This window comes from Suricata suricatta, chromosome 14 (assembly GCF_006229205.1).
Source record: "Suricata suricatta isolate VVHF042 chromosome 14, meerkat_22Aug2017_6uvM2_HiC, whole genome shotgun sequence".
In the NCBI taxonomy this organism is placed as follows: domain Eukaryota; kingdom Metazoa; phylum Chordata; class Mammalia; order Carnivora; family Herpestidae; genus Suricata; species Suricata suricatta.
Window position 1 is genome coordinate 68,817,915 of NC_043713.1, and position 27,659 is coordinate 68,845,573.

At 41.6% G+C, this 27,659-nt stretch overlaps 1 protein-coding gene and 1 long non-coding RNA gene across 3 annotated transcripts in view; one reads left to right on the forward strand and one right to left on the reverse strand.

Annotated features, from left to right (window-relative positions):
- Nucleotides 1-632: 632 nt before the first annotated feature.
- Nucleotides 633-9,851, reverse strand: LOC115277557. Its single transcript, XR_003902416.1, has 3 exons — nucleotides 9,786-9,851; nucleotides 8,069-8,119; nucleotides 633-648 (listed from the first exon to the last, which is right to left on the reverse strand). It is a non-coding gene; the product is annotated as an uncharacterized LOC115277557 (long non-coding RNA).
- A 2,061-nt stretch (nucleotides 9,852-11,912) lies between these two features.
- The window catches only part of RNF185 (ring finger protein 185), a 36,142-nt gene continuing 20,395 nt past the window's right edge, over nucleotides 11,913-27,659 (forward strand). For both annotated transcript variants that reach the window (XM_029922981.1, XM_029922980.1), the window contains exon 1: nucleotides 11,913-12,039. The gene's annotated coding sequence lies outside the window, so the exon portion shown is untranslated. The remainder of the gene's footprint in view (nucleotides 12,040-27,659) is intronic.

A 27,659-nucleotide genomic window follows, 5' to 3' on the forward strand; every position in this document is an offset into this window, starting at 1 on the left:
CAAAAATAAAATAAAAACATTAAAAAACTTTTTTAAGTGCAAAAGATATATTGGAGGAAGATAAAGGGCATAGGGAAAAAGCAGGATTGGGCAGGGAAAGCCTTCAGACTGTGTTGCAAGTTGGAAATCTATCAGGAGAGAGTAGAAGGATGGAGAACTGGGTAAGACCATCACACTGCAGTGGCACTCTGAGAAACTCTCAGCCAGCCAACAGGGAGCTCTGGTGCAAAAATTGCCCCTAGAGAAGCTCTGGCTAGGCAGAAATAGGCAGGCCCTAGTGCCTGGCTGGGCCCAATCACGGGTTGGGGGCTGTCCAGGAGAACAGTGGCATCCACTCCAATGCTACTACAGATGCTGATGCTGCCACACCTGGGAATTTATCCACCCATTTGGCTGAGGCAGCTCCCACTACAGACCAGAAGAGGAAACTCAATGGGCAGATGGAGTCTGAAATCTGAGAGGAAGCCCAGAAGGCAGTCTTCTCTGTGGGCACAGGACCATCCCTCACAAGCTTTCCAGGTAGGAGTTCAGCCCCACACATACCTGGTGTAAACTAAGCCTAGTCCTAGGTCTGAGGGAATAAATAGTGAGACACAACTGTATTTAAAACCAGATATCTCAGTAGATCCAATTCAACAGCTCATTAAACTATGAGTAGAAAAGAGAGAGAGAAATGAAGAGTCAGAGGGACCATGGAAACGCTTCTACCTAATTAAACAACATTAGAAGCTGTGGTGGTTGAAAGATGGGCACAAATTCTCTGATACCCCTCCCTTAAAGTGGAGTAATCTACTTCCTCTCCCCTTCAGTGTGAGCTGTACTTAGTCACTTGTTTCTAATAAATAAAATGTGGTGGACATGGTATAACTTCTGAGACTAAGTCATAGAAGGCATTTTGCCTTTCTTTTTGCTCTCTTTCTTGTATCACTCACTCTGGGGGAAGCCAGTTGACATGTCATGAGGACACTCAAGCAACCCTATGAAAAGGCCCATGTGGTGAGGAACTGAGGGCTCCTGTCAACAGTCAAACGAGTGAGTCACTTGGAAGCAGACCCTTAAGCCCCAGTCAAGCCTTTAGATGAAAACCGTACCACCTGGCCTCCTCCACCCCCACTGCCTTTGCTAATAGCTTTATTGAGATGTGATTCACATACTATACAATTCACCCATTTAAAGTATACAACTTAATGGGATTAAAAAACATTTTTTAACATTTATTTATTATTTAGAGACAAAGACAGAGCACGAACAGGGAAGAGGCAGAGAGAGAAGGAGACACAGAATCCGAAGCAAGCTCCAGGCTCTGAGCAAACTGTCAGCATAGAGCTCAACACCGGGCCGAAATTGCAAACCGCAAGATCATGACCTGAACCAAAGTTGGTTGCTCAGCCAACTGAGCCACCCAGGCTCACCTACAACTTAATGGTTTTTAGTATATTCAAAGTTGTGTAACCATCACCACTACCTAATTCCATAGCATTTTTATCATTTCAAAAAGAAATCCTATAACCAGTAATAGTCATTCTGCCTTCCTTCCTTCCTTCCCCTAAGTGGCTACTAAGCTACTTCATGTCTCTACAGAGTTGCCTATTCTGTACATCTCATATAAATGGACTCATACAATATATGGTCTTTTGTGACTAGCTTCTTTCACTTAGAATAATGTTTTCAAGGTTCATCTGTGTTGTAGCATATATTAGTACTTCATTCCTCTTTAAGAGTGGATAATGTTTCATTGTATAGATATACCATATTTTGTTTATCCACTCATTAGCTGAGGGACACTTGGATTGTTTCCACTTATTGGTTATTATGAATAATGCTTCCGCAAACATTTGGGTAAAAATTTTTCTGTGAACATATGTTTTAATTTCTCTTTGGCACATACCTAGGAGTAGAACTGCTGGGTTATGTGGTAACTATCTTTAAGCATTTGTTTGTTTTCTTTTTTTAAGTTTATTTATTTATTTTGAGAGAGAGAGAGCAGGGGAGGGACAGAGAGAAAAGGAGAGAGAGATAGAATCCCAAGCAGGCTCCACACTGTCAGCACAGAGCCTGATGTGAGGCTCAAACCCACAAACCGTGACATCATGACCCAAGCTGAAATCAAGAGTCAGATGCTTAACTGACTGAGCCACCCAAACAACACTTTATTTATTTTAAAGTTTACTTATTTCTTTTGGAGGGGGGAAGAGAAAGAGAGTACAATAGCAGGGGAGGGGCAGAGAGAGAATTCCAAGCAAGCTTCCAACGCAGGGCTTGATCTCACAAACTATGACATCATAACCTGAGCCAAAATCAAGAGTCAGGCACTTAACCAACTAAGCCACCCAGATGCCTTTATCTTTAGCCATTTGAAGAACTGCCAGACTATTTCCAATGTGGCTGCACCATTTGACATTCTCACCTGTAGTGTTTGAGAATTTTGATTTCTCCATATCCTTGCCAATCTTTGTCATTATCTACCTTATAGCCATCCTGGTGGGCATCTCATTATGGGTTTAGTTTGCATTTTTCTGACACCTGGTCATCTTTTCATGCTTACTGGCCATTTGCATATTTTCTTTGAAGAGATCTGGCAGATATCTTGACTGTAATCTTGTAAGACCCTGAGCCAGAACCACTCAAATAAGCTACTCTCTAATTCCTAACTTCCAGAAATTATGTGAGATGATAAATGTTTGTTGTTTTGACACACATAACTAGTAGAGAAAGATTCAGGTATATGTCATGGGTACCTACTATTAATGCTACTGGATGTCCCAGCCAATGCAACAACATAAGAAAAAGAAATACAAATTGTCAAGTTTGAAATGGAAGAAACAAAACCGTCATTGTTTGTAGATTGATTTAGTTACCTAGAAACTGGAGGTATAGTCAATTCCTCAGGTAGGGAAAGCAGTGTAATGGAATAGAAGAAGCCCAGGACAGACCCAGATTTGAGTCCTATCTTCTCCCTTACTTTCTGATCTTAGGCAAGTCCTTTTGCCTCTTTGTACCTCATTGGTAAAATAAAGAGGAGAATAATACCTATACCATGAGGATTAATGTAAGTGTATATAAGGTACTTCAGTGGCTGGGCAGTCTTCGATAAGTAAAAGGGGATTTGAAGGTAGGAACAAGGCAGGATTGCCATGTGACTAATTTAATGCCAAGTTTCCCAGGCTGCAGAGTGTGGGATCCTTCTATTCTCCCAACTGACTCCAGCCTGCTAGTAGGGTTCTAAGAGGTTCAGTAGATCCTTATCCATATGCTGGATTCAATTTCTGGCTCCACTTCCTCTTGCTGGGCAGCTTAGGGCAACTTCCTTATCTTGGCTGAATCCCCATGATGTATTTATTGATATGCTCATGTTTACCTTTTTTTTTTTTTTTTTTTAATTCCCAGGGGCTATGGTAAGGATTAGAGAACTGGAAGGAATGGAAAAGGAGCTTACTGAGGGGGAAACCTCACATTAGGCCATGAATAGCCCACATGAGTCACTCGTGTGGCATGAGATCCCACCCCCAGAACTGTAAGAAAACCCAACAGGAATAAGGGGGCAGAATAGGCCCTGAGAGCTCTGTCTAGCTCAACATGGGGGCCACAGAGGTCCTTGGGGTATGGGACAGAATGACACTGAGTGCAAGAATCACACCCCTTCTATTCAGATGGCACTTGACCTTTATATTCTCACCAAGCCCAAGTGGTAAGGTTGCTAGATAAAATAGAGACGCCAGTTACATTTGAATTTCAAAAACTCAGTGAATAATTTTTGACTATCTGAAATTCTAATTTAAATGGGTTTCCTGTGTTTTTATTTGCTACATCTGGTAACCCAGCCCAGCAGTGAAGTGAGAGAAGAAGGGCAGCAACTCTTTGCCCTACTTCACAGAGGAGGCACAGAGAGAATATTGGATTTGCCCAAATCTCTGCTGCTTATTCACCTTTTCATTCTACACAGGACTCTTTGGTTGAGGTTGAAACCTGGGTTGTTTATTGGCTCTAACTCAGAGACCTTCGTTCACATCCCCTCCTTCCCTTTTGGGGTTGGACGGGCCCTTGAGGTCCTTGAGCAGCCCTGGGAGTCTAACTCGCTCAACAAGATAAGAGGGTGGGTGGGGAGCATAAAAGAAAGATCAGGAGGGCAGGAGGGATCTAACTGCAGAATTCAGGCCCTGGTAGACTAAATAATAAATCTCCTATTTCTACAGCCAAGGACTCAAGCTCTCAAGCACAGTTTTATCTGTGAATTTGCTCAAGGTCAACAGCAGATGGAAATTAGAGCTAGAACCAGACTTTGGGCCTCTGGATCCCCAGCATTCTTCCTGTCACTCTGGGGTTTGGACAAGAGGTCCCAGGAAGGAGCCTTCTCATGCTCAAACCAGGGAGATGGGAGCAGGAAGTCCTGTGGGAGAGCAGGGTAGGCCTTTCTGGAGCCTACAGTGTTTTGTTGAGTCTCTGCTGCCATCTGGTGGGCTCCCAAAACCAACACCTCTTAGAGAAACTGAACAAAGGCTGTCGAATTTTCAAGTCCCAGGTCCCTTTTTGCACCTGCCTGGTCGTTTCTTGCCTGGGCTCCACCCTCTGACTTGCTGTGGAGCCCTGACAAGCCCTTTACCTCTCTGGGTTTCAGTTTTCTCTCTTACAATAAGGTTTCTACAAATTGCAGCTGGCCTGATCTTTCTAAAACAGAGACCTGGCCAAGTCTGTCCCCTGACCCAACCTGAACTTCAGGCTGGAGTCTGTCATACCCTGCAGATCTGAGCCTGGCTGGCCTACCAGGCCTCCACTTCTCTGCGCCAGCAACACAGAGCTACATTCATTTCCTCAAGCACCTGTTCCTCTTAGGGCCTTTGTATATGCTATTCCCTTTGCCTCAAACACTCTTTTTCACCTGGTTTGTTCCTACTCATTCTCCAAGTGTCAATTACCCCCTCCAGGAAGGCCCCTCTTCCTTGATGCCCCTAACCCAGGATGGACAAGTGTACTTTAGGTCCCCACTAAAGAATGATTTATATCTCAAAGAAGATATCACCTTGGAAGAGGTCAAATGGCAATCTACTCAGTCCATGTGGGGAACCATGGGCTCAGGGTTAAAACGGACCTGATTTCCCATCCTATTCTGCCACAGTTGGGCAGTGTGAACATCAGCTCCACCTCCTGGAGTCCTTTTTCACAGATGAATAAATCAGACTCTATCTATACCAGTGCTGAAAAATATAACTCTAGTGTGAACCACAATAGTAATTTGGAATTTTCTAGCTCCAATTTAAAAAGTGAAAGTAACAAGGGAAATTAATTTTAATGACACATTTTTGTGTAATCCATGTGTAAAATATTATTTTAACATGTAATTGATATTTTAAAATTATTAATGATCTATTTTACCTTCTTTTTTTCATACTAAGTCTTTGAAATATGCTATTTTAACTTACTGTGTGTCTCAATTTGGATTCCACATTTCAAGCACTCAGTAGCTACATGAGGCTAAAAGCCACTGTACTGGACATCAGAGCCCTGTATCTTGATCTGTATGGCTGTTACATGGGTGTGTACATATGTGAAAATTTGTGGAGCTGAACATTTAAGACTTTGACCTTTCTGTGTGCAAGTTATATCTAGTCTTGAGGGGGAACAAAAGAGTAATTCCAGGTTTCTAGCCTGAAAACATATGGACAAAGGATGAGACAATTTCCTGGAATGGGAGAGGTTGAAGGTGAACAGATGGAGTGCTGGGTAAGAAAAAGCTGAGGGTCTGAGGATCTTTGTTCCTTTAAGTCTTTGTTCCCCTCAGGCCCTAGTAAAGTTTCCAGGGTCGCCTAACTAACCAGGAGCTGACCAGATAGCAGGTGGCAGAGAATAAGTCGCCTTGGTGCCCAGGACTTGTCCCCAAGACTTGAGAGGCGGTCAAAGTGTCATTCAAACTTCTCTCCTGGACTCCACAGTCCTAGGCTCTGCCTGTTCTCATGTTGGGGTCATGGGCATCTCCTCGACCTAGGATTGCTAGATTAGCAAAAAGTCACAAACTGAAATCTGAATTCTGATACACAACAAATAATTTAAAACATTTTTTAAATGTTTATTTATTTTTGAGAGAGAGAGAAACAGCATGAGCAGGGGGAGGGGGAAGAGAGAGGGAGACACAGAATTCAAAGCAGTGTCCAGGTTCTGTACTGACAGTACAGAGCCCAACGTGGAGCTTGAACTCACCAACTATGAGATCATGACCTGAGCCAAAGTCAGATGCTTAACAGACTGAGCCACTCAGGCGCCCTGACAACAAATACTTTTTTAGTATAATTATGTCCCAGATGTTTATTTATGTGAAATTCATATTTAACTGGGTGTTGTGTGTTTTACCTGGCAACCTGACTTCTAGCTCATCTTCAGGACTCTGAAGCTAGGAATCCAGCTCTACTTCCTTGTGTGATATTGGCCACATTTCCTTACCACTCTGAGCTTCAGCTTTCTCTTCTGTAAAATAGGCAACAATTCTTTCCTTCAAGACCTACTGAGAAGATTCACTGAGAAAATTTTTTAAGAAGGATCTCCCAGAAGTTCCTAGGTGGCTCAGTCAGTTAAGCATCCAACTTTGTTTTCAACTCAGGTCAGGATCTCATGGTTCATGAGATCGAGCCTCACCTTGGGCTCTGTGCTGACAGCTCAGAGCCGGCTTGAGATTCTCTCTCCCTCTCTCTCTCAAAATAAATAAGTGTTAAAAAAAAAAAAATTGTCCAGAGCACCTGGTGGCTCAGTCAGTTAAGCATCTAACTTTGGCTCGCGTCATGATCTCACAGTTCTATGCTCAAGCCCCTCATTGGGCTCTGTGCTGACAGCTCAGAGCGTGGAGCCTGCTTTGGATTCTGTTTCTTCTCTTTCTCTCTACCCCTCCTCCACCCATGGTCTGTCTGTCTGTCCCTCCCCCTCTCTCAAAAATAAATAAACATTAAAAATTTTCTTTAAAAATGTTCAACAATAACAAAAAAGAATGATCTCTCCATAATGCCTAGCATATATTAGGTCTGGCACATATTATTAGGCCCTGAGTGAACATTCAACCCTTTCTTCTTGGGCTTCCAGAGGTGAAGAGCAGAGAGGGCTGCCCAGTGAGTGCCCTCCCTCCCTCCCTACACTGTCCAGGGGTTGAACCTCATGATTTCTTAGTCCCTTCTAGATTTTCCTCTTCTTTATTAGTTTGCCAGTCCTTGGTTCTCTAGACCTTTGTCTAGAAAGGCCTGGAACATCCCAGAATCCTCTGGGAAGAGCCTATCACCCAGGAATAAGGTCTTCTTGATCTAGCTCCCAGTAGATTCCAGAATATGGCCCTGATACCACTTAGTGGCCATGTCCCTAAACAAATAATACTATTCAGACCCAAACCTAGGAACCCAGACTTGTTCACTCTGCCCTCTGTCAGCAGGGTCACCATTTTGGCAGCCCAGCAGGAGGCAGAAGAGCTTTACTCTGAGCTGTCTGGGGCAAGGCTTGTTGGCAGAGAATGAAAGGAGCCTAAGGCCTAGGGGTTTGGTAACATGCCTGAAGGCATGCAGCAAGATTTGCACATTTGCCTCGGGTTGGGTAACAAATGAGGTCTTGTTCCTAACCAGCCAACCTCCTCTGTGGAAGGGCTGGAATTCAGCAGGATTAGGGGACGCTTTCTCTGACTTATTCACCCTTCTGTCTGCAAACATGGTCTTCCTCTCTGAGCTTCCTACACCCATGAGGGGAAGTTGACCCCAACCTGGGATGAGGGTGGGGATGTGCCAGGCCCAGGGAACATTCTTCCCTACGTCATGTGAGGAGACTGGAGGAAGAAGTGATGCTACCTTTGGGGTGCCAGGGTGGCTCAGTTGGTTAAGCATCCAACTCTGGCTCAGGTCATGATCTCACTGTCTGTGAATTCGAGCCCCACATCAGGCTCTATGCTAACAGCTCAGGGTTTAGAGCTCAGAGCCTGGAGCCTGCTTTGGATTCTATGTCTCACTCTCTCTCTTTGCCCCTCCCCCACTTACACTCTGTGTCTCTCTCAAAAATAATAAACATTAAAAAACATTTTTTAAGTACTAAAAACAAAATGTGATGCTACCTTAACAGAACTGGGCTGGTTCCTAGGATCCTGGAATCTTCTCTCCCTGCACTGAACAGAGGAAAAAATAGGCTCAGAGAAGAGCAAGGACTTGTGAGCCTCAACAGATCAAATAAGCCAGAAGGTCTACCAGCCTCTGCCTCTCCTCACCTAGCAGATATACACCTGAGGCCTCAAGTCCTTAATCACAGCTTTCTCCACCTAATTACTTTTCTTTTCCCACTATTCAACCTTCCTGACCCCTAAACTCCTTGACTGAGGTTCCTGATCCCTCTGAAGCTCTGCAGTGGCCTCCTACTTATCTTGTACTCCTAATCTTCATCCCTCCCCCTTGTACTCTGGAGAACATCTGAATGCCTCTGCATGGATTCCCAACCCCCTACCCCCAACCCCGCCCCTCCTTTTCCTTCCTTTACAGCCCACCCCTCTCTCCATCCCTTCACAGGCCCTACTCCAGCCCTGGGTGGTGAGGCTGCATTTCAACAGGAGCAGGTTTTGCTGGCAGATTCCAATCTCGAGCTTGAGTCTTACCAGCTGTGTGGCATTGGGTATGTTGCTTAACTTCTCTGGGCCTCTAGCGCCTCATATAAAGTAATACTTCACAATTTGAGGGTGCGGATTAAATTGCACAAAATCCTTAGCACAATGTGTAGCACATCAATAAACATCCAACAAATATTAGCTGCTAGCATTAGTATTAATATTAGTATTAGTGTCAGGAGAGTAAGGGGGAAGAGGGAAGGGGCCAAGAGAAAGGTTAGAGTTATTAAAATGAGAAAGAACCCTTGGAATTCTCAGAGCTAGTGAAGAAAGAAATCAGAACATTTCTATTTATTTATTCTTTCCCACTGAATATTTTTTATTCAGCATAATTTGTTGTAAGCATTAAATAATATAAAATCCAGGCTGGGTCCTAGCAGGATGAATGCAAACATCACCAACAGTGCTTTTATGGTCCACAAGTGCCTTATTGTGCTAAAATAGGGAAGATATTACTTGATATATTTTTGAAGCTGAAGTGCTTCCAAGTTTGGTAGTTCCAATTCTGTTATTTCTTGGGAACATCTTTAATACAAGAACATGAAGAAATAAACAGTGCTGGTTCCCTAACATTAAAGTTTCAGGAATGTGGTTATTGCTTTCCAGAAGAGACCACGAGGATGACCTGATTTCTGACAAAGGAGAAGTTTAACTCTTGCCTTTAAGTCTGCCTGATGAGCCAGCAAATACAGCAAAGGAGAATATAATTGACGAGTTTGTCTTAACTGAAGCTAATGCTTCAATGTCTTTTCATAATGATGGTACTTTGTGACTTTTTCATAGGAGGTAGCTCAAGTAGGAATTTTTTAAAGTATACTGAGAGGTCACTCAGTGTTAAGCCTGTTCTATATCCTCACAACCATTTGCAGTAGATATAAACTTCTCCATTAAACAGATGAAGAAATGGAGGCTTCTATAAGTGAAACTTCCCGTCTAAAGTCATATAGCTAGTGAGCATAGGGACTTTAAATGCCCTCCCATCAAAGACCATGAGGAACACACCTGTGGTTGGTCAGTCTGGGTTTGTTACTGGTTACAGAAAAGCAGGGGGTGTGAACCATGAGGAATGAAGGGATAGCTCCGTACCAGAGTGTTAGAAAGGACATTTAGGATTTGAGCTTGTGTTAAATACTTTAGGGGGAGGGTGTATGTTGAACAGGAGAACACCAAGACTTACCCGTGAGTGTCAGCCCAGCTCCTGGATATCAGGGATTGCTTTTCTTTTTCTCAGAGCTTGAACTCAGATCCAGGTTTGTGTGCCTGGAAATAGTTCCTTTGTTACTCACAGGAAACCTGAAAAGAAGACTAGCAGATGAGGAATTTCATCTATGAGCTTATTTCATCTACTAACTTCACCACCTACTCAGAAACAATGAAGATGTCAATAATTCCAGAGAACAACTGCTTGGGAGCAAATTGCATCTCCACCACTTATGAACATGTGATTTGGAAATTTTTAATTAAGTGATAAAATTGTGTGAACTTTAAAAAGTTTGTCTTTACCCATTTGTACAATGGAGATAATCACCAAAATCATTCAAAGGACTGCTGGGAGGGTCAAATGAACTGTTGTGTGGAGTGTGCTTACTTCAGCTCAGCTAATGTTAGCTATTGTCATTTTCAGGATAAGTAATCCATTAGCTTTGTGATCACATTTTATATTCTCCCCACTAGGCATGAAAGCAAAGATCTTGTCTTGTCTCTTACTGTATTCACCAGTGCCTAGCATATAAACAAATGTTTGATAAGTAAATTGGCTAAAACCCAGAAACAGCCCCCATTTGGGGAATAAACTTTAATTTTTATATCACTGCAAAAAGAATGTAAGGAACTCCCATGTACCCTTTATCTGCCTTATTTGCTTAATCATCCCCCCAAATGCGTGCGAGCGCACGTGCATACACACACACACACACACACACACACACACACTTTTCTTCGAATAATCTGAAATCAAGTTGGACACATTGTGCCCTTTAATCCCTAAATACTTCAGTGAATATTTCCTAAAAATAAAGATATTCTCTTAACATACCCACAGTACGGTGATCAACTTTAGAAAATTTAATGTTGATACAATATGCATTAACTGCTAGACCACATCCATATTCAAATTTGTCACTTGTAAAAAAAAATTTGTCACTTGTCCCAATATTGTACATTACACCTATTGTGCTTCCTGGTTTCCCAGTCCAGAATCCAATCACACACTACATTTTGTTGTCATGCCTCTTTAATCTTTTTCAAACCAGGATAGTTCCTCAGCCTTTCTCTTCCTTTCATAATACGGACAGTTATTTTGTAGAGTGCCCTCGATTTGGGTTTATGTCATGCTTCCTCATGAGATTTGGGTTATGCATTTTTGATAGAAATATCACAGAAGAGACGTTTTGTCCTTCCCAGTGCATCTTATTGGGAGACACAAGATCTTTACTTGACCTATAATTGGTAATGTTAACTTTGATTATTTTGATTCACTTGTTTTTCGAGGTTATGCCTCTGTAAAATTACCATTTTCCTTTTATAATCAATCAGTAATTTATAAGACTTTGACTGTGTAAATAATCCCAGTCTTCTTTTTCTAAATTTTTAAAAATGTTTTATTTATTTGAGAGAGAGAGAAAGAGAGAGAGAGAGAGAGAGAGAGAGAGAGAGAGAGAGAGACAGTGTGAGTGAGCAGGGGAGGGGCAGAGAGAGAGGGAGACACAGAATCTGAAGACAGGCTCCAGGCTCTGAGCTAGCTGTCAGCACAGAGCCCCACGCGGGGCTCGAACCACGAACCGTGAGATCGAGACCTCAGCTGAAGTCGGACGCTTAACCGACTGAGCCGCCCAGGCGCCCCCCCGCCCCGTCTTCTATTTTTATCATTCATAATTGATTTTCTAACTACATCATGTTGGTTAGTTGGCATTCTACTAAAAAAGGAAGAGATTTTCCTTCTCCCCATTTATTTACTTCCTTATTTCTATCAGTAAAGACTCATGAGTTACCATTTTATTCAATTAGTTCTTCTACTCTGTCACTATCATTGTTATTTTGATGCTCAGCCCGTTAGCTCTCGTGTCCTTTGACATGTTCCCATCATTCTGATGTCCATTTTCCGTACATTCTAGTGCAACAAGATGTTTCAAGCTTATCTGGTACTTTCCCTGCCCAGACCCAGGTTCTTAGAAAGGCTGCCAGTCTCCGTTTCTCTGTTCTCTGCTCTCAGGCGGAACCTTAGAGCCGACCCTGGCGGGGAACAGCGCTGGGGATCAACCTTTTCCGGTTGTGGCCGGAAGTCCCTAGGAGAGGGGCGGTCCTGTGTCAGGTGACCGGAGTCCGCGTAGGTGGGAATCGCAGGTTTTACCGACAGCCTGAAGGGACTGAGTGGCGGGGCGGACGACGGACGGAGAAGCCGGGGTGTCCTCAGAAGCATTAGCTGAATAGAGGTAGGTCCATGATGGTTTGGGGTGGCAGCGTAGGGGCCGTCGAGGTTGAGAGACGCGGGCAGGGTTTCTGCCTTATCCCGGCCGACGGGTTGAGACACCTGCCCGAGCAGCTCAGAGACAACAACCTCGGCCCTGCCCCAGCAGAGAGCTCGAGCTGGCGTTGTGGTCTACCGTCCTCTTTACAGTTTTGGAAAACTGAGGCCCCGAGAAGGGAAAGGGCTCCCATAAGCTCTCCTTTCCAGGGACTCATTCTCACTCTCTGTCTCTGGCCTGAGGCTGCTTCTCGGATGGATGTGCTTTTATGATTTTTACCGCGAGTGGAGAGGCCAGGGCCGGGAAGCGTGGTGAATAGAGTTGGTTTTGGTAGTAAGGCAGCGCGTTCGAGACTTTGTCACATACAGCTTATTGTGCGTTATGGGCCCAATCCATTCCCTTTGTTGGGCCTCAGTTTCCTCATTTGTAAAAGAGGGCAGTGTTTATCAAAATATGGTTCTTACACTGTCTGCTTTGAAATGCCCTGGGATACATGCTTTACAATGCAGGATTCAGATAAGACCTATGAATTAGAATCTGGGTTGGAACTTGGGAAGCTGAGTTTTGAACGCACACCTCAGGGTTTCTGTACATACTGATGTTTGAAGCCCATGATTTTAAGTGCTTTCCTGTTGTGAGAACTAGTTGTCCATTCTTTGGTTTGAGGCAGCTGGAGCCTGTTCCACATCTTTGGAAGAATTGGGATGTTTAGCCCAGAAAAGAGATCAGTGGAAGGAAACTGTCTTTAAAAACGGGGAAAAAACTGTTATGGTGAAGAGCGCTTCCACTTTTATCTCTTTTATCTTTGGGGTTGAGAGGCAGAACTAGGACCAATAGGTGGATTCTACAGGAAGACAAGATTTTGACTCATAGAAGAACTTAATGCTGGTCAGAGATGACCAGCAATGGAATGGATTGCCTTCAAAGGTAATGAACTCCCTGTTGAAGGAGGTTTATAGATATTAGATGGCAGTCCTTTCCAATTTGAAATGTCTGATTCTGAGTAACTATTCTGAGTTTTTCTGGTGCTGATTGACTTCTTTTTTTCTGGCCTCTCTTCTTGACACCTCCATCCCCATCAGCCTACATTTTCTAGAAAGTGGGTCTGAATTAATGCAGTCTGTTCCTGTTTGTCATGTGCACCATCCTTCTTTTCAAGGACTTTGGAGTGGCACATCTGATAAGGGATTCTTAAATGTTTGTTGAATAACTAAGGAAATTCTCCACCCTCTTGGTTTGTAGCTTATGTTCTTAGAATAACTTGGAAATGCTGCTAAAGACTTTGTGTTTGATCACGAGAAGCCAGTGAACTCTTTGGATCACAGAATTGAGGACCCCTGGTCAGAAGGGCCCCTCAGGGTTGTTCAGGCCAGTCTTCCCTCCCCGGGACATAAATCCTTCTTTAATCCCCTCTCCAGTTAGCCCTTGTGTCTGGTGAAAGAGCTTTTGCAGTCTGTCAGCTAACTTTTATCGGGCATTTAAAACTAGTCCTCTTAGGGACATGATTTGCCAGTTCATCTTCACTAACATAAACTACAGATAATGATTTTATCGTATCTTTTAGTTTTCTAATCAGCTGTCAAAGTTCCTATTTTGTGATTTATAAAACTCTAAGCAGATCACTGTTTCAAAACCTGTAAGAATGCTTACATTGCCCTATGGAACAAAGATTCAATATTATGACCTAATTCTGCTCATATCCCCTCCACCCACCAAAATAGATTGGGTTTGAGCCAAGACTTCCTGTGTGTGTTCACCGTCCTGCTTTGTTTGTGTTTCCTAGGGTTAAAAAAAAAAAGTTCCAAAATGCTTTTTCAGATATTACCCAGGTGCTGGGTAAAATAATTGTAATTGGGTGATGTCTTTAATACTCCTTAATCTGAAAATCTCCTTTTCAAAAAGTATCTAAATTGGCATTTCCAAACTGTGTTCTCCAGGCCACTAGTCTGAGGAGATGCCTCTGAAAAAAAGTGTTCTACAGTAAAAAAAAAAAAAAAAAAAAATCAAAAATGCTGTATATTGTTATCTTTTCTTGGAACTTCTCAGTGTATGGTACCACATTAAAGGCACTGAGATATCTTATGATAAAGAAACATGTCTCATCTTGTTTAATGTACTGTTGTTAAACTTAGTTGATGTAAAGCACTTTTTTAAAATGTTGTATTTATTTTTGAGAGAGGAAGAGTGTGCCCAGGAGGAGCAGAGAGAGAGGGAGACAGAGACTCTTAAAGCAGGCTCCTTGCTATCAGCACAGACCCTCAAACCCATTAACTGTGAGATCGTGACCTGAGCTGAAGTCAGATGCTCACTCAGGCACCTCTGAAACACTTTTTTTTTTTTAATTGAAGCACACATTGGCAAAAATTTTTTAAGTTTATTTAGGTAATCTCTACACCAACGTGGGGCTCCAACTCACGACCCCAAGATTAAGAATTACATGCTCTTCCGAGTGAGGCAGCCAGGTGCTCCTAACTTTGGCAAATTCTGGCCTGGAGAGTCTACATTTTATGCTCTATGGGCCAAATCTTGCTCCATTGCCTGTTTTTTGATGACATGGGATAGATTTTACATTTTTAAATGGTGGAGAATAAATCCAAAGAATGATATTTTCAGGGCACCTGAGTGGCTGAACTGGTTAAGGGTCTGACTTTGGCTCAGGTCATAGTCTCCCAGTTCGTGAGTTTGAGCCCCACTTCAGGCTCTCTGCTATCAGAGCAGAGCTTGCTTCTGATCTCTTTCCCTCTTTCTCTCTGCCCCTCCCCCGCTTACACTCTCCCTCTTTCTCTCAAAAATAAACATTAAAAAAAAGAATGACACTTTGTGATATGTGAAAATTAATTTTTTTAATGTTTATTCATTTCTGAGAGACAGACAGAGCATGAGTTGGGGCGGGGGAGAGAGAGAGGGAGAGGGAGAGGGAGACACAGAATCCAGGCTCTGAGCTGCCAGCACACAGCCCAACTCAGGGCTCAAAGTCACTGACCCTGAGATCATGACCTGAGGCAAGTTGACGCTTAACCGAGTGAGCCATCCAGGTGCCCCAGTGCTTGTACTGTGATATGTGAAAATTAAAAGAAACGTAAAACTATAAATAAGATTTTGTTGGAACACAGCCACACCCATTAAATTACAGATTGTCTTTGGCAGAAGAATTGAGTAGTTGCCCCATAGACCATATGGTTCACAAAGTCTAACATATTTATTATATGGCATTTACAGAAAAAACTTGCCAGCCTCTGACTTATACCATGTACATTTTTTAACTTTTTATTTTGAAATAATTTTGGACTTACAAAAGTAATACACAAACTTCCTGTATACTTTTCACCCACTTTCCCTAATGTTAATGTTTTACATAACTATTTTAAAAATAAATAAGAAATTTAACATTAATACAGTACTGCTGCCTAATCTACAGGCTTTATTCAGATTTAGCCATTTGTCCTGCTAATGTCCTTTTTCTGTTCTAGGATCCAATCCAGTTTCCCACATTGCATTTAGTTGTCAGTTCGATACTTCTTAATGAGTAACAATCTGAGACAGTTCTTCAGTCTTTTTTGTCTTTCATGATTATAAACTTTTGAAGAGGACTGGCCAATTATTTTGTAGAATGTCTTTAAATTTATTTTGAAATAGAATTCATATATCATAAAATCCACCATTTTAAACGTTTGTTTGTGTAGTTGGAGAGAAAGAGAGAATGTGTGCATGCGAGAAGGGGGGAGGAGCAGAGAGAGGGAGAGAGAATCCCAGGCAGACTCTGTAGTGATAATGCAGACCCCAACAAGGGGCTTGATCTCACAACTGTGAGACCATAAATCAAGAGTTGGATTTTTAACCTACTGAGGCACCCACGTGCCTCATAAAATTCACCATTTTAAAGAGTACAGTTCAGTAGTTTTTAGTATGTTCACAAGGTTGTGCAACCATCACATTTTCATGTCCCCCTAAAGAAAATCTGTATGTATAGCAGTCACTCCTTATTTTCCCCTTTTTTACAATATGTGGCCTTTTATGTGACTTCTTTGATTAAGCATAATGTTTTCATAAGATTCATCCATGTTGTGTCCTTTATCAGTACTCATTACTTTTAATTGATGGATAATATTGTATGGTTATATCACATTTCGTTTATCCACTCATCAATTAATTAACACTTAGCTGTTTCTTTCTTTTAGCTTTTATAACCAATGCTGCATATTCATCTACAAATTTTCATTTGAATGTAATTTCAGTTCTAGATGTATATACCTGGGAGTGGAATTGCTGGATCATATGGCAGCTCTACGGTTAACTTTTTGAGAAACTGCCAAACTGTTTTCCACAGCAGCTGCACCATTTTATATTCCCATTAGCAATATGTGAGGGTTCACATCCTCTTCAACACTTGTATTTGTCCCTTTTTGTTGTTGTTATATCTACCGTAGTGGTTGTGAAGTGGCATCTTATTGTAGTTTTTATTTTCATTTTCCTAATGACTGATAATACTGAACATCTTTTTATGTGCATATTGGCCATCTGTGTGTCTTCTTTGGAGAAACGTCTATTCAAATCCTTTGCCCATTTTGTAATTGAATAATTTGTTATCATGCACAATTTTGCATGCAAATATTCAAAGAGTTTGCAGATTCCCTGAAGCCCCTTGAAGTAACTCAGAGTGGGCTGAACTGCAAACTATGAGGCACTGCCAGTAGCATCCTGATCTGAATGGAGTTGGATTTGCCATGCTGAGGCATAGAGTAATTGTCCTTTGAAACTGCTGACCATTCAGAACTTGTCAACTACTACTGCTGATCATGCAGAGCTGGGGTGGCCATGGTCAAGTAAAAGAGGTCCTACAGAATTATTCAAAATGTGATAAGACTACTAGGGGATCCTGCCATCTGGGAGCTACTCTCGTGCTTGTCTGGTCACAGGCAGGAAGTAGAGGAGTCAGTGGTAGTTTGGGACACTCTGGACTTATGATATCGACAGCTGTTCATGGTGGCAGAGCTACCGATGCACCCATGCCTTCTCTTTTGACCCCAAAGCATTGGGCTATAACCAGATTATCTTAAACATATAATTAAAAAATAAACCAGTAATTTAAAAAAGTTTTTACAAAGATGGGGCACCTGGGTGGCTCAGTCAGTTAAATGTTCAACTCTTATTTTGGTTCAGGTCATGATCTATTGGTTCATGAATAAGAGCCCCACATCAGGCTACCCATTGACAGTGTGGAGCTTGCTTGAGATTCTCTATCTCACCCTCTTTCTGTCCCTCCCATGTGCGCGCGCGCTCTCTCTCTCTCTCTCTCCCCCTCCCTCCCTCCCTCAAAATAAATAAAATAGGGGCACCTGGGTGGCTCAGTTGGCTAAGTATCTGACTCAATTTTGGCTCAGATCATGATCTCATGGTATAGGGGATCAAGCCCCACATAGGGCTCTGTGCTCACAGCGGGGAGCCTGCTTGGGATTCTCTCTCCCTCTCTCTTTGCCCCTCGCCTTATTTGCTGTTTCTTTTAAAATAAATGAACTTGAAAATAAAGAAGTAAAATAAACTTTAAAAATATTTTTTTAAATGTAAGTTTTTACAAAGAAAGAAAACATTTTAATTTTCAGTGCTTCTAATGTTTTGCTTCAGTAAACTAAACGAATATTAATTTTACTTTTTTACCTCACCATACTTGTGTACCAATAGTAAGGGTGTTTTTAATGTGATAATTTTTTTAATGTTTTTTATTTATTTTTGAGAGAGAGGGACAGTGCGAGCAGGGGAGGGTCAGAGAGAGAGGGAGACACAGAATCCAAAGCAGTCTCCAGGCTCTGAGCTAGCTGTCAACACAGAGCCGGATGCGGGGCTCGAACCCACAAACCATGGGCATATATATTTATATATCAATAAATAGGAATGCATTATTTTACTGATTTACATTTTTTAATGGTTGTGATAATAAAGTTTATTTCTAATATTTATTTATTTATTTTAAAATTTACATCTGAGTTAGCATATAGTGCAGCAGTGATTTCAGGTGATTTACATTTTTTAAAGTAAGTTCTTTGATGGAAACTAAGGGAGGGGAAGGAAATTATGTAGGTATGCATATGGATAAAAGGATGGACCATGAGATGTAAATGAGATCAAAGGGAAGTAAGGACTTGAAGAGTCTTGATATACAGTAAAAAGGGGGTAAAGTTAATGAACTAGCCATCCCAGTAATTTGAAGTTTTATCAAACTGAATAAGTAGTAGAAGGAAATTTGCTAGAATTTAGGAAGTGATGGTCAGATGATGAAACTACTAAAATACATGTGTTTCTTTGTTGTTTTTAATTAAGTAAACTCTATACCCAACATGGGGCATGAACTCATGAAATCAGGAAATCAAGAGTCATATGCACTACTAACTGACTCAGCCAGGTGCCCCTGAAATACATGTTTTAATAGTCCAGTAATAGTAAATGACAAATTTTAGGGCATGGCTACGGAAGTGGCTTGGTGAAGTTGGGTAGAAAACAAAATCTTAAGAAAAAGCTTAGAGAAGCAAGTGGCTGGAGTAGGTACTAGACAAGTTATCTCTGGAGATATTGAATATACTCTTAATAATGTGGTGGAGAGAAGTGTAGTTAGGCAGATGATAAAATAGAGAAATTAAAGGACATGACCAACTATATCAAAAGATATGTGTGCATTGATCAGATTAGACATGGTGGTCAGCTACATTGATAATCTATTGATAATAAGTTCTGTTTTGTACTTCTTTGAACCAGTCATTTTGTGTCTTTGTGCATTGAATTATGCAGTATTGTGTCAGGAGGTTATAGAGAGGTATCTTTGCAGGTGTTAGTGGGGTGCGGGGAGGCGGGTGTCTGCTGACCACCATTACATTTTTCTTTGTTCAGTGTTCATCCTAGGGTTGGAACGATGATGCAAAAAAGTGTGGGCTATTTAGCAAGGAATTAGGACTGTATGAAATAGAGAGGTTTCGTTCAACCTAAATAAATTCTCCACATTTAGTTTTTGGGTTTGTTTGTTTTTTTAAATTTTTTTAATTTATTTTTGATACAGAGAGAGACAGAGCATGAGAGGGGGAGGGGCAGAGAGAGAAGGAGACACAGAACCGAAAGCAGGCTCCAGGCCCTGAGCTAGCTGTCAGCACAGAGCCTGATGCGGGGCTTGAACCCACGAACGTGAGATCTGACTTGAGCCGAAGCCGGAGGCTTAACCGACTGAGCCACCCAGGTGCCCCAGTTTTTGGTTTTTAATAAGCCACATTCCCCTTATTAATTGGTATCACAGTGCCTTAAAAAGGACAAATAACATCAGGACTTGTTTTTAGAAACAATCAGTAAGTTCTAGGTTAAAACTATTTTGGGTGAGGGGCACAAAACAGTCATTTTAATTGTGAAAGTAATATATATTCATTTTAGACATTTTGGAAACTACAGAAAAGCTTCCCTCCCTTCCCACCCCTCACTGTCTTCAGCTCCATTATCTGAGGAGAGGATTTATTACGGTTGCTTTATTTCCTTGTTTCTCCCCCACTGTGTATATTTTCTGTGGTTAGAATCATTCACTGCACTTATTTCTATAGCTTGCTTTTTCCTGTTAGCATTGTAATGTTAATGTCTCCATGCTTTTGCCAGCCTTTTCTGTAAGCATTGCTTCTGATTCATTTACTTGACCATTCACTTATTCAATAAGTCAGTAAATCTTATTGTATATACAACAATTAATCAGCACGTTCTCAGTGGAAATTCGGTTTTTCTTTTTTTTTTTTTAATTTTTTTAATGTTTTATTTATTTTTGATACAGAGAGAGACAGAGCATGAGAGGGGGAGGGACAGAGAGAGAAGGAGACACAGAACTGGAGACAGGCTCCAGGCTCTGAGCTAGCTGTCAGCACAGAGCCTGACACGGGGCTCGAACCCACAAACGCGAGATCTGACCTGAGCCCAAGTCGGAGGCTCAACCGACTGAGCCACCCAGGCGCCCCGGAAATTCGGTTTTTCTAATAAGGAGCCCAGATTCTTTTTTAAAAACTTTTATTGTGGTAAAATATACATTACAGAATTTACTGTTTTAACCATTTTTGAGTGTACAATTCAGTGGCATTTAAGTACACTCACAATGTTGTGCAACCAGCATCCCTATCTTTCCAAAACTTTACCATTACCCCAGACAGAAACTCTATACCCATTAAACGATAACCTCCCATTTGCCCCTCATCCTAGTTCCTGGTAACCTCTAATCCACTTCTGGTCTCTGTGAATTTGTTTTTTGTAGATTTTTTCTCTTTTTTTTTAAAAGACAGCATTCACCCATTTTTATTTCATTTTTTTAAACTAGGCGCCTCACCTATCATGGGGCTTGAAAAATGTCCCTGAGATTAAAAGTCATGGTCCACCAACTTACCCAGCCAGGCACCCCTATTGTAGATATTTTCTTTTTTCCTTTTTTTTAATGTTTTATTTATTTTTGAAACAGAGACAGAGCATGAGCAGGGAGGAGCAGAGAGAGAGGGAGACGCACAATCAGAAGCAGGCTCCAGGCTCTGACCTGTCAGCACAGAGCCCGACGCTGGGCTCGAACCCACGAACGTGAGATCATGACCTGAGTTAAAGTCTGAGGCTTAACTGTCTGAGCCACCCAGGTGCCCCCGTAGATACTTTCTGTTAAGGGAATCATATGATAAATTACGTTTTGTGGAAATATAGGGATCTTTTTTCTAATTTTTAAAAAATGTTTATTTTTAAGAGAGAGCGAGCGTGCATGCGCACATGCAGGCGAGTAGGGGAGGGGCAGTGAAGGGGGGGGGGGACACAGAATCCAAAGCAGGCTCCAGCCTTTGACTTGTCAGCACAGAGCCTGATGTGGGGACCTAACCCACCAACCACAAGATAATGACCTGAGCTGAAGGCAGACGCTTAACCAACTGAGCCACCCAGGCATCCCTCCATTTTTTTTATTGTAGTAAAATACACGTAACGTAAAATTTATCATCTTAGGCAGTTTTAAGTGTATAGTTCAGTGGTATTAAGTACATTCATATTGTTGTGTGGCCATCATCCATCTTCAGAACTTTTCATTTTGCAAAACTGGAACTCTATACCCACTAAGCTATAACTTGTCAGTCCCTTTTCTCACTTATGCCTGGTAACCACAGTTCTTTCTCTCTCTACGATTCTGACTACTCTAAATACCTCATATAAGTGGAACACTACAGGGGTACCTGGGTGGCTCAGTCAGTTAAGCATCTGACTTCAGCTCAGGTCATGATCTGGCACTCCATGAGGTCGAGCCCCGCATCAGGCTCTGTGCTGACATGACAGCTTAGACCCTGGAGCCTTCATCAGATTCTTTGTCTCCCTCTCTCTCTGCCCCTCCCTTGCTTGCAATTTGTCTCTCAAAAATAAATAAACATTAAAAAAAACTTTTAAATAAGTGGAGTACTACAGTACTTGTCTTTTTGCTACTGGTTTATTTCACTTAGCATAATATCCTCAAGGTTCATCCATGTTGTAGTGTGTATCAGAATTTTCTTCCTTATTAAGGCTGAATAATGCTCCATGGTATGCATATATTACATTGTGTTTATCCATTTATTTATGTGTGGATGGAAACTTGGGTTGCTTCCATGTTTTTAGCTATTGTGAATACAGATATGAACATGAGTGTACAAATATCTCTTCAAGACCCTGCTTTCAGTTCTTTTGGATATGTATACCCAGAAGCATAATTGCTGGATCATATGGCAATTCTGTTGTTAATTTTTGAGGAACTGACATAGTGTTTTCCATAGCAGCTGTGCCATTTTGTTTTCCCACCAAAAGTGCACAAAGGTTTTGAGTTTTCCCACCTCCTCACCAACACTTGTTATTTTCTGTGTTTTTTTAATAGTAGCTAGTCTAATGGGTATGAGGTAGTATTTCATAGTTTTGATTTAGATTTTTTCCTGAATATATACATCCATGCATATGTGTACATATATATGTGGTTTTTGTTTTGTTTTTTAGAGAGAGAGAGAGCGCGAGCACAAGTGCGTGAATGTGAGAGGGGGTGGTACGCAGAGGGAAGGGGAGAGAATTCCAAGCAGATTCCACACTGAGCATGGAGCTTATGTGGGGCTCAATCCCATAACTCTGGGATCATGACCTGAACAGAAATCAAGAGTGGATGCTCAACTGACTGAGTCACCTAGATAACCCTTGGACTTTTCCGATAGTGATGGTTGTTGTTTTTGGTCACTTGTGTATTTTTGTAAAAATGTCTATTCAAGTCCTTTGTCCTTTTTTGAAAGGTATTGTTTTGTTGTTGAGTTTTAGGAATTTTCTATATATCTCTCAGATATATGATTTGCAAATAATATTTTCTCCCATTCTGTAAGTTGCCTTTTTACTGTTTAGATGGTGTATTTTGATGCATAAAATTTTTAAATTTTCATGAAATCTATTTATTTTTTCTTCTTTGCCTGTGCCATTGGTGTTGTAACCAAGTAATGACTGCCAGAAATGTAGTATTTAAGGAAAGGAAGAAGCTACCAACTGGGTTTTGGCTGAAGATTCTCAGAAGTAGCCGAACTACCACATAACTATTGTGGACCCTACTTTTCTACTCTTCACATCAGCTGAGATGTCATGAGTCTGTCTCTTCATTGAGCAGTGTGAGGAAAGCACAACTGAATAGTGGTCCCTTTGTCCCCGGGCTGGCCTAAGGACTCAGAGGTCAGAAGCAGCAGGCTAAGGCCTGTTTCTGTGGAAATGGCCTAGGAGCCTGGCTGGCCATTCCACCCTGGGACCAGTCACCAGGTTGACTCCCTTGGTGGTCTCTATAGCACCTGATTATTTAATATCCATGCTCTCAGTTGTTCCTCAGAAGTGCCTTGTGGGATAGGCATGGAGGGAGTTTTTAAAGACATAGCTCTCTGAATATGGGAGTGAATCCCAGGCAAGAGCCCAGGAAAATTACGTGTCTTTACTTACTGCCATCTCTGCAGCGGTGGTTTTCAGTGTGAGATGCTTTTTTTTTTTTAATGGCAGTTTAATTCTCACTAGACCATAGACTTCTTGAGGACAGCAGCCAGTCTGATTTATACTTATCATTGAGCATAGTTCTTGGCCATTCTCCAGATGTTTCCCAAACTGCTCTGATAATTAATGTCAGGTGGCTCAGCACACAAACCTGATTTGTAGAAGCCAATCTTACATATTATTCAAAATGATGTCATCAGTTTGGTCTTATTATTTTAAACCATAATTGTTCTATCATATATATGTTCTCCTGATGGTCCTCCTTGGGACCTCCTATTGAAAGGAGAAGCTTTGTCAAGTATGAGCTGGATGTTTTTAAACACTTAGAAACTCTTCTCTTTGGGGGTGCCTGGTTGGCTCAGTCAGTTAAGTGTCTGACTCTTGACTTTGGCTCAGGTCATGATCTCGTGGTTCTTGAGTTCAAGCCCCATGTCAGAGTCTGCGTGGCAGGCAGATCCTGTTTGAGAGTCTCTCTCTGCCCCTCCCCTGTTCATTCCTTCTTGCATTCTCTTTCTCTCTCTACCTCTCTCAAAATAAATAAACTTTATTTTTAAAAGTTTTCTAATTAATTAGTTAAATCTTATCATTCATTTTCTTTTTATATTCTACTTTCAGAATATTTTATATATAGCTCCTCAGTTCAACCTCAGGTAAAATCTGAATGAGATTTTATAGAATCTGTATTAACAAGGATTTACTGACTGCATGAAAGCAAAAGCAAAAGTCTCATTTTGAAAACTTTTCTGGGGGTGCCTGGGTAGCTCAGTTGGTTAAGTGTCTGACTTTGGCTCAGGTCATGATCCTCGCAGTTCATGAGTTCAAGCCTGCATCAGGCTCTCTGCTGTCAGTGCAGAGCCCACTTTGGATCCTCTGTCCCTCTCTCTCTCTACCCCTCCTTACTTGAATTCTCTCTCTTTCAAATAAACAAACTTTAAAAAATAAAAATAGGGGTGCCTGGGTGGCTCAGTTGGTTAAGTGTCTGACTTTGGCTCAGATCATGATCTCACAGTCCGTGGGTTCAAGCCCTGCTTCAGGCTCTGTGCTGACAGCTCAGAGCCTGGAGCCTGCTTCAGATTCTGTGTGTGTGTGTCTCTCTCTGCCCCTCCCCCGCTCACACTCTGTCTCTCTCTCTCAAAATAAAATAAAGACATAAAAAAAATAAAATAAAAAATGAAAATTACTCTGATAACAAAGGAAGCGTAGACATAATTATTCCATTTGCATGTGAGGACCCTGGCTTAGTGAGTGGCAGAGCTGAGCACCACACTAGGCCCTCTGGCTCCAGATTCTTCCTTTCACTGTATTGTCTTAGAAGTTCACAGCCCTTAATTGAGATCTGTCCAAGCTGAAAATGTTTGCTTTAATACAATATTTTATCCAGTTATATTGGTTTGAATTGAAGTTGGCAGATCCCCATCATTCATTCATAAGCATTTATCAAACATTTACTTTGTGTCAGGCACTGTGCTTGTGGCTGTAGGAGGTGTCTGAAAGAGTGAGAAATAGAAAGTTCAGTGAATAATTCAACCTTTGTGTCCGTAGTTATCTTTAACAGAGGTGGGTACCAATTTGGGAAAACCCAAACCTTTTTCTGGTGCAAATCCCTGATCTTTTTTCTCCCCCCATTTCTTTAAGAGTTTAGGCAATACTTTATTTTTTTATTATTATTATTTTTTTAATGTTTGTTTATTTTTGAGAGACACCCTGTGAGCATGGGAGGGGCAGAGACAGAGGGAGAGACACAGAACTTGAAGTGGGCTCCAGGCTCCATGCTCTCAGCACAGAGCCCGACGCAGGGCTTGAACTTTTTTTATTTTTCACTCTGGGGCTCCTGGGTAGTTCAGTCGGTTAAGTGTGCAACTTGGGCTCTGGTCATGATCTCACAGTTTGTGAGTTCAAGCCCCACGTTGGACTCTGTGCTGACAGCTCAGAGCCTGGATCCTCCTTCTGTGTCTTCCCCTCTTTCTGCCCCTCCCATGCTCATGTTCTGTCTGTCTCTCAATAATACATAAAAATGTTAAAAAAATTTTTTTAATCTATAAAAAAAGTCACTTTAAAAGTTATATTAACATTTCCAGTTCTGAAAAAACATCACTGAAGAATGTATATATTTTAATGTTTTTTATTTATTTTTGAGGGAGAGCATGAGCAGGGGGGTGCAGAGAGAGAGAAGGAGAGAGAGAATCTGAAGTGGGCTCTGTGCTGACAGCAGAGCGTACAATGCAGGGCTCAAACTCATGAACCATGAGATCATGACCTGAGCCCAGGTTGGACACTCAACCAACTGAGCTACCCAGGCATGCCAAAAATATATTGTTCTTTTAAGATACTGATTTCTACAACTTCAGTTGGCTGAACTGAGTCATACTGAGTTGTATAGTTCTAGGTACTCCTGGCGGTCAGGTCCATCAACCCACACACATTTATGGGGTGTTTTTGAGGTGCCTGGCCCTGTGCTGAGTAAGACACCTGGAAGCTGTGTTTGGGCTCAAGGAGACAGACATACGAACAGATCACTGAGGTGCTGTTAAGCACATTGGCTTGGGAATTGGGGAGCTTTGTCTCTGACTGGCTCTGTGACCATGGTCAAATGACTTAACTAATCTAAGTCTTAATCTAACATCCCTGGGGATGCTGACAATGGTATAGTGGTGTTTACGCTATAGGCTATAGGCAGGCTAAAAAGATTAAATGAGATAATTCATGTAAAGGGCGCTGAGTGTTAGCTGATATTATTCACAGTGATAATGTAACACATGACTTCTAATTTTAATATTTTCAGGGAAAGTCAGATTTTGCTTGGATCAAACTAAATGTGTCCCATTCTGGATTTTCTTGCACACAGTTCTGATATTTCTATGCCTTCAAAGAATTATGGTCATTCAGAAAGGGAAGTTGTGACTCATTCATTCAGCAAATTAAACAAGTACCTGCTGATTACCTAGCTCTGTGGGAAATATACAGAAGCAGTACACCTTCAGTGTACTCCGTGAGACCTTACAGGGAGGGGAAATTAACATTTAAGCACTTAACTATGTTGGCACTGTGCTAGTCCCTTATTGTTGTATCTCTCTCTCTTTTTTTTTAATGTTTATTTTTGAAGGAAAGAGAGAACATGAGCAGGGGAGAGGCAGAGAGAGAGACACACACACAGGATCTGAAACGGGCTCTAGGCTCTGAGCTTGACACAGGGCTCAAACTCATGAGCTGTCAGATCATGACCTGAGCTGAAGTTGGTTGCTTAACTGACTGAGCCACCCAGGCGCCCCTGTTGTATCTTTTTAATTCTTATAAACTATCCTGTGAGGAAGGTAATAGCTCCTTTTACACAAATGAGTATAACAAAGGCTCAGAGAGAAAATAACATCTAAAGTTACAGAGTGACAGAGCTGAGATTTGAACTCAAAGCCATCAAATTCCTTTGCCATATGTGTTTTTAAGGACAAAAGTCCTTTAAAAGTTAAAGAATATTTTAAGACAGTGAAGGATGACAAAAGGCAGCTCTTAGGTGATCCTTAAAAGTTTGTGCCAGGGATTGTCCAAATTTTGCTTCATCCTTTCTTAGGAAACCTGGTAAACTTTAAGAAAAAGCATTGAAGTTTAAAACAAAACAAAGAAAAACCTTTTGATTCAGAAATAGCAGAAGAAAATGTGAAGAAGTAGGAAGAGCTGACCCCAGAATCCCTCCTCAGATATGAAGGGCACAAGGACTCTAAGGCCTTTCTTCCTGCCTCAGTCCCAACCCTTGTTACCTTACTGCTCCTATATGTGCCCTGGGCTCCAGCCACTGAACTCAGCACAATAAATTGTCCACTTGTCCTATGTGCTGTATGTTCATCCTCCCCACCATGCCCTGCCTGCATGCACTCTGTACATACTTTTATCAGCATTCAGCACGTAAGATTGCCTTGTTGGTTTATTTGTCTGTGTCCCCCTAGATAAACCCTTTATCTCTGTATCCTGAATGCTTGGCAAATAAGCTGCCTAATCTTTGACAGTAAGAAAGGGGTTGGCTGAACAGATAGGGAGGTTAAAGGGTGCCATAGAAAAGGACCAGTGCATTCCTAAGGAGAAGAGGCCAGTCTTCTCAGCTTCCTCTGTCCTTTTGGACTTGAAAGGCCGTTTGTGTCTTTGGTCCTGTATTTGAAGACCAGACCTCTAGGACCTACCTAAACTCCATTTTAGACTCTAAAAATTTACAGCCTTGTTTCCATGTGTTCCAAGTTCCAATCAGCTTACTCAAATTTCTTCCCACTCCAAACTTCTGTGAGTGTGATGTAGACATTCTCAGAATGCATGTCTCGCCTCTGCCTACATGTGGTCCAATAGCATCCTAGTGAGCAGCACAGACAGGCTCAGGCTTGCTACAGTTCCTGGAAGAAAGTTTCTATATATACAAGTAGGTGCCTATAGGAACAAGAACTCTACTGAGTACCTGCTTGGATCATGCCAATTATTTATCACCCAAATTTGTAATCTTCATGACTAGGATTAACATTTTTAGATGCCTCGGTATACCCTGAACTCAGCACAATAAGTTGTCCAGGAACAGGACAGGAGCCTTTAGTTTTAAGGGGTAG